We start from the raw sequence: 5,900 nt of genomic DNA, 5'->3' as shown, positions 1-5,900 counted from the left end.
CATACAATTTTACATTGGTCATTTTGTTCAGAGAGCAAATACATGGAGAAGATAAAGGAGTTCTTTTATCATTGATAAAAAAAAACTGTTGGATCGAGGATTGCATTTGAGCATTGATGGCTGTCTTTATCCTGATATCCTGCATATCTGCAGTTATAATCTGATTGTTGGTCTGAGGGCCAAACGATTGGATCAGCCTGATATTGCCTACATCAAGTTGGGCATATCGGTGATAGATCCACTCGTTTGGTGGCTTACATATATGGCCAGCTTTAGTCCCTGTAAGAAATGTATTATGAAGTAGTAGAAATCTTTATGAATCAGGTTAAAGTCAGTGTAAAGTTGGCTATAATCAGGCTGCCGATTCGGGTCCTTCGGACTGATTCAGCAGCTTATCTGCTGTGTATTGGCACCTCTGATGGGCCTAACCGACCTACATTGAATCGAGGACCAATGGGCAATCCAATCGGCATATCGTGAGAAGATCTGCCCTTGTATGGCCACCTTAAAGGAACAGTAATACCAAAAAATGAAAGTGTTTTAAAATAATTAAAACTGGTGTGTTTATATAAATAAGCTGTGTAGCCACGGGGGCAGCCCTTCAAGCTGGAAAAAGGAGAAAAGGCACAGGTTACATAGCAGATAAATTCTGTAGAATATAATGGTGTTTTACCTGTTTTCTGCCTTTTCTCCTTTGAATGGCTGTCCCCATGGCTACACAGCAACTTTGTTTATATAAACTATAGTAGCCTTTCTGAGGCAAACACGCCATTTGTTTCAGTGCAGGGCAACAGTACTTTATAATGTCATTTCTTTTATACACTTTCATTTTTTTATATTACTGTCCCTTTAAGACTAAACAGACCAGGCATGAGGTACTTTGCCAGCTTGAATATATTGCAATATATGGACAAACAATACCTGTTTTGTTTAAAGGGGAGGACATTTTTCTGATGGAGTTTAGCAATTGTGTATCATCTATTCAGCTATTGTTTCCAGAATATCTAGGACAGTGCATAATTGTTCCTAAATCTCTCCCTAATAGACCTTCAAGTTGGGCTTTCACGTGTATGTATGTTTACGTATTAGCAAATAGGCGTTCTCCTCCTATAACACAGAAAGAAATCACCAGCGTAGGGCCTAACCCACATTCTGGAATTGATCAGCTGCTAAAATATGATAATTTGAGATCAGCTTGAGATTAACTCTTTATTGTATGTATGTACAACTTTATTTATAAAGCGCCACAAGGGTACGCAGCGCTGTACAGTCTTACAGAATACAAAATTACACACAGGGAGGACAAGTGATATAATAAATAAATACATATATGTATATATATATATAAGTGCCATGTGGTATGAGACACAGTAGGAAGGAGGTCCCTGCCCCGTAGAGCTTACAATCTGAGTTTATTAACTTTATTAGCCTTTCCTTCTCCTTTATGAATAAACAACTGCAATTAGGATGCCCAATGCATGTCAGGGACTTTGATATGTCAGTTAAAACAGATGATTTACTGATTACTCATTCTGTAAAACGCTGTGCTGATCGTTGTCATGTTCATGACAATAATTTGCTGTGCCTTTGTGTATATGAGAATTGTACGAGGGCCATAATGCGCCACTCTTGTGGTGTAGGCATTTATAAATCTTTACCTTTAGAAATGATACCTTTATTGGAGCACCCCCAAAAATCCTCTTGTCCTCTTTCTGTTGCAAAAGAGCAATTTCCTAACATTCTGTAAGCTTCCTTATCTATCCGGTGGTGCCCGCCCCCGTGTGAGTCTGCCCGTGGTCCAGTCTTGGCATGTAATGGTGCAAAAGCTAGTGTTTAGGTATCCTCTTTACTATTTAAGAGCAATCAATCATTTTGCGGTGCTTTGTTGTCTTTAGAGTTAGATGTTTCCTAGTGTAAATGGCTATTCGTTTTCTCTGTTGTTCTCTGACCCAGCCTGTTTCCAGTTTTTGCTTTTTCTACTGCCTGCCTCAACCTCCTGCCTAACCACCTTACTGAACCCCTTGCTGCATGTCTCAACCTCCTGCCTAACCACCATGCTGAACCCCTTGCTGCCTGCCTCATTCTCCTGCCTAACCACCATACTGAACCCCTTGCTGCCTGCCTGCCTCAACCTCCTGCCTAACCACTGTGCTGAACCCCTTGCTGCCTGCCTCAACCTCCTGCCTAACCACCATGCTGAACCTCTTGCTGCATGTCTCAGCCTCCTGTCTGAATACCGTATGAAACCCTTGCTACCTTCCCTGACCCAGATCCACCTGACCACGAGTTTCATCAGTGTGAGCTGCTTGTGGGTCTCTTTATACAGTTGTCACCACTGACACATCCCCAGAAGCACAGAAGAATTTGGGTAGGCAATTGCACCTCTTCCCACAGGGTAATTTCCATTTTAGGTCTGCCTACTGTGACATGCTGACTGCCTGTACACATACTTTTTGGGGGAATTCGCTATGGTAGGCAGGTATACAGAGGATCAGGAGCATAAGAGACAGAGACACAACATGGGACATCATGCTTTTCTCTCAAAAACATAAGTTTATTTGGGGCAAACTCCTCCCAACATAAACATAACAGTTCACAGTTCATCAGCAAACAATAAAACATTTGATTTGTCACCTTTCAGGGTAACTCTCACACTGGAACCTTTTCCCGGGGCTCCCTGAATCAGTTGTACTGGCAGATACATTAGATAGCTTTAAAAAGGGGTTGGATGGATTTTTAGCAAGTGAGGGAATACAGGGTTATAGAAAATAGCCCTCAGTACAAAGTTGATCCAGGGACTGGTCCAATTGCCATCTTGGAGTCAGGAATAGCTTTTAGGCAGGTTTTATATATATATATATATATATATATATATCTACTATACACATTACCCCAGCACTCCATTATATAGCTTCAAGAGAAAATTAAAAACCAATTTTGCACACACTGAAGGAAAAATGTCTGCATTTTAGTGAAAAGAGACACGTTTAGTTACACGGTTTGTACAAAGTATGCATAAGCTGACGCGCCCCGTCAAGCCAGTGTCCTTGCGTCAGTCCTAACCTAGCGAAAAAGAGAATATATTTTCTTTGGTGGGAGAAAGACCATACCTGCTTTTCTCTTTATATGGCATGACCTATTCCAAAGAAACCATTCATAGGCATATACGGCTGGACATGTGTCTTTTTTCAACCTAACTTACTATGTTACTTTACCGTAACCAGCTGCACTCTATGCCTCCAGTATACTGGCAGAACCAGCATTTTCATCTAAAGCCAGAGAATACGGGAAATTTAAACACACATTGTGGCAGGTGATATTTGCAAGACAACAGACAGAATTTAAGCTAAATTAAAATTCTGTTTGTTCTGCCTTTGTGCAAATATTCCATTCTTGCTATTATGAATATGTACACATTTTAATTTTTTACAGTAAAGTTTTACTGTTTAATGACTAGGTGAAGAATATTGAACAGGTTTTGAGCTCCCCGCATACTATTCTGACGTTCTGCCACATACCAGTCACTCACTTCAAACTGAACCTCAAATAATTCCGTGGGAGTAAACTCCACATTCTCTTCTCTTACTTGTCAGTAAAGGGATGCCACAGTAGTGATTTAGAATTGCTAGGATGAGTTGTGTTTTAGAATGCAGAGATAGTTAGGGAGATGTAGTGTTCAGGGTGGGGCAAAGCAATAGGTTGCAGTATTACTCGCAGTATTGGCAGGACCAAACCCTGATATCTGGCTTCATCATCACCATTTATTCATTCATTTATATAGTGCCAGCAAGTTACGCAGTGATTTACATTGATTTGTAAACAACAGGGGTCTTACTAAAATTTAACAAGTGAGGGTTACAGAGCAGAGGGCCCTATTCATAAGACCTTACAATCTAAAGTGTTAGGGTACATACAGGGCAAGACCCCATGAAACAACTTACTCATTTCTCCTGCAGGCAACCTCGCACAAAGCGATGTGAAAGGTTATCCACTGGCGCCCCCCATAACCCCCCCCCCCAGGTAAGTGAAACGCATCAGGGAGGACACTGCTGGCCGGGGGGGCAGTAACAGGGTTCGGGTCTGGGCCCACCAGGTTTTTTCCCAGTATTCCGGCGGCCCAGTCCGACCCTGATCACCCATGCAGGATGATGTTTGGATTTGGAAAATGTTTCGATTGTGCAAATACAGAGATGGTTGCAGGTGACGAGTGGAACATTTTATCCCTCTATAAAGAAACCATTAGTCATTTTATGGATGATGCATCTAAAACCATATTTATTGCAGGATGTCTAAAGGGCAGATGTACAAAATTTCAATGGAAATGAAAAACAATTGCACTGTTTCTGAAATAAGCAAGTTACTCTTCACTATGACTGCCCGTAAACCCTAAGAGAAAAACATTGTGCATAACAGAAAAATAAGTGGTGCCTTTGATCCACAACAACCTCACCCACTCACCCTGACCCTATACTTGCACCACGTGGGTGGTAGCGCTATTTCCCAGCAGCACAGAGCAATGCAAATTGGACTGTTTGACTGAGAGAATCAACTATTGGATGGGATTGATCTTTTTTTGTTTAGGTGGATAAAAAGCATTCCCTTGGTAGCCAGGACTTTGATTTTATATTGTCTACTCCTGGCATAGGACATTGTTGTCCTGAGCTGTGTGGCATATATGATGGTTTGTTGGGATATATGTCCTTATCTATTTATTTAATCCTTCATTTTTTCTATCAGTGAATTGTAGTTTTTTATTTTCTAGCCAATACTAAAAAAGCTGTTTTTATATAGTTAACGTTCATGTTGGCTTATGAATTTCCATAAGAAGCTTTTTAAATATTTTAATTTACTAGGCGGTTAATTTCCAACTATTGGAAACAAAGCCACACATCCAGCCAGCTTTTTATAAGGAGATTAAAGGAGAAGGAAAGTCATTTTGGCATTTTACTGCCAATAGATTCGCCACTTTAGTGCCACCTAGAACGCTATATTCTGCAGAAAGCTTTACCATACCTGAGTAAAGAGCCCTAGAAGCTTTCTCTGTTTAAGATTACAGCTGCCATTTTAGCTTGGTCTTCATAGCTTCCTGCTGTAGCTCTAGCTATAAGGAAAATGGAATAATAAAGGCTAATAAAGAGTTAATATCAAGCTGCAGGCATACCTTCAGTTCTCTCAATGGTGCCCTTTAGTCTCCCCATATTTCTCCCATTCAGATGATCAGAAGCCTCCTTGAGGGAAGGGGAAGCAGGAGAGGAGAGAGTTGTGTCTCTGGCACAGGAAAACAAAGAGACAACAAATCTTTTAATAGAGGACTCCTTTGATAGAGTGCAGCGTTTCTGTGAGTGCTTATGGCTGTATTTACCTAGACCTTTCTGATAAAGCTTACTTAGTTTTCACCTTTCCTTCTTCTTTAATATATTGCTTAGCAAGTATACATGTCAGTATGTTCCCCTTGTAAGCAAGGAAAGACATCGCCAAGCAAAACTTTTATGGTTGAATAAAAGTGTTAATGTCGAGGTTGGTAAGAAAAACGTGCTTTTAAAGCCATAGGCGTCAGAACCGGGGGGCTGGGGATATACTATGTAACTGCCGGAGCCTAGGTTACAAGCAAAACACTGAACAATCATTAATAGAAGCAGTGCTGGTTCTAGAAGCGCCCCGTGTTTACCCACAATGAAAGGGGGGGTAGTGTATATATACACAATGGGATCTGCTTCCGACAGTAACCTACCCCACCAGTTCCAGAGCTAATCTTTCAACCGATCCACTCAATGAAGCATTATAGAGAGCTGGTATTGCAGCGTGTCCTTCTGTTGTATCCAGGGGTCAAATTATACTGATCGCTCTGAGTCTGTTTGCCCCCCACCTAAACTAAATGAAGGATTATGGGGTTTCCCGCT

The sequence above is a fragment of the Xenopus tropicalis genome, chromosome 10 (genome assembly GCF_000004195.4).
Source record: "Xenopus tropicalis strain Nigerian chromosome 10, UCB_Xtro_10.0, whole genome shotgun sequence".
NCBI classification, from domain to species: Eukaryota; Metazoa; Chordata; class Amphibia; order Anura; family Pipidae; genus Xenopus; species Xenopus tropicalis.
The sequence above is the reverse complement of the archived record's forward strand: the minus strand, read 5'-3'. Positions refer to the sequence as shown.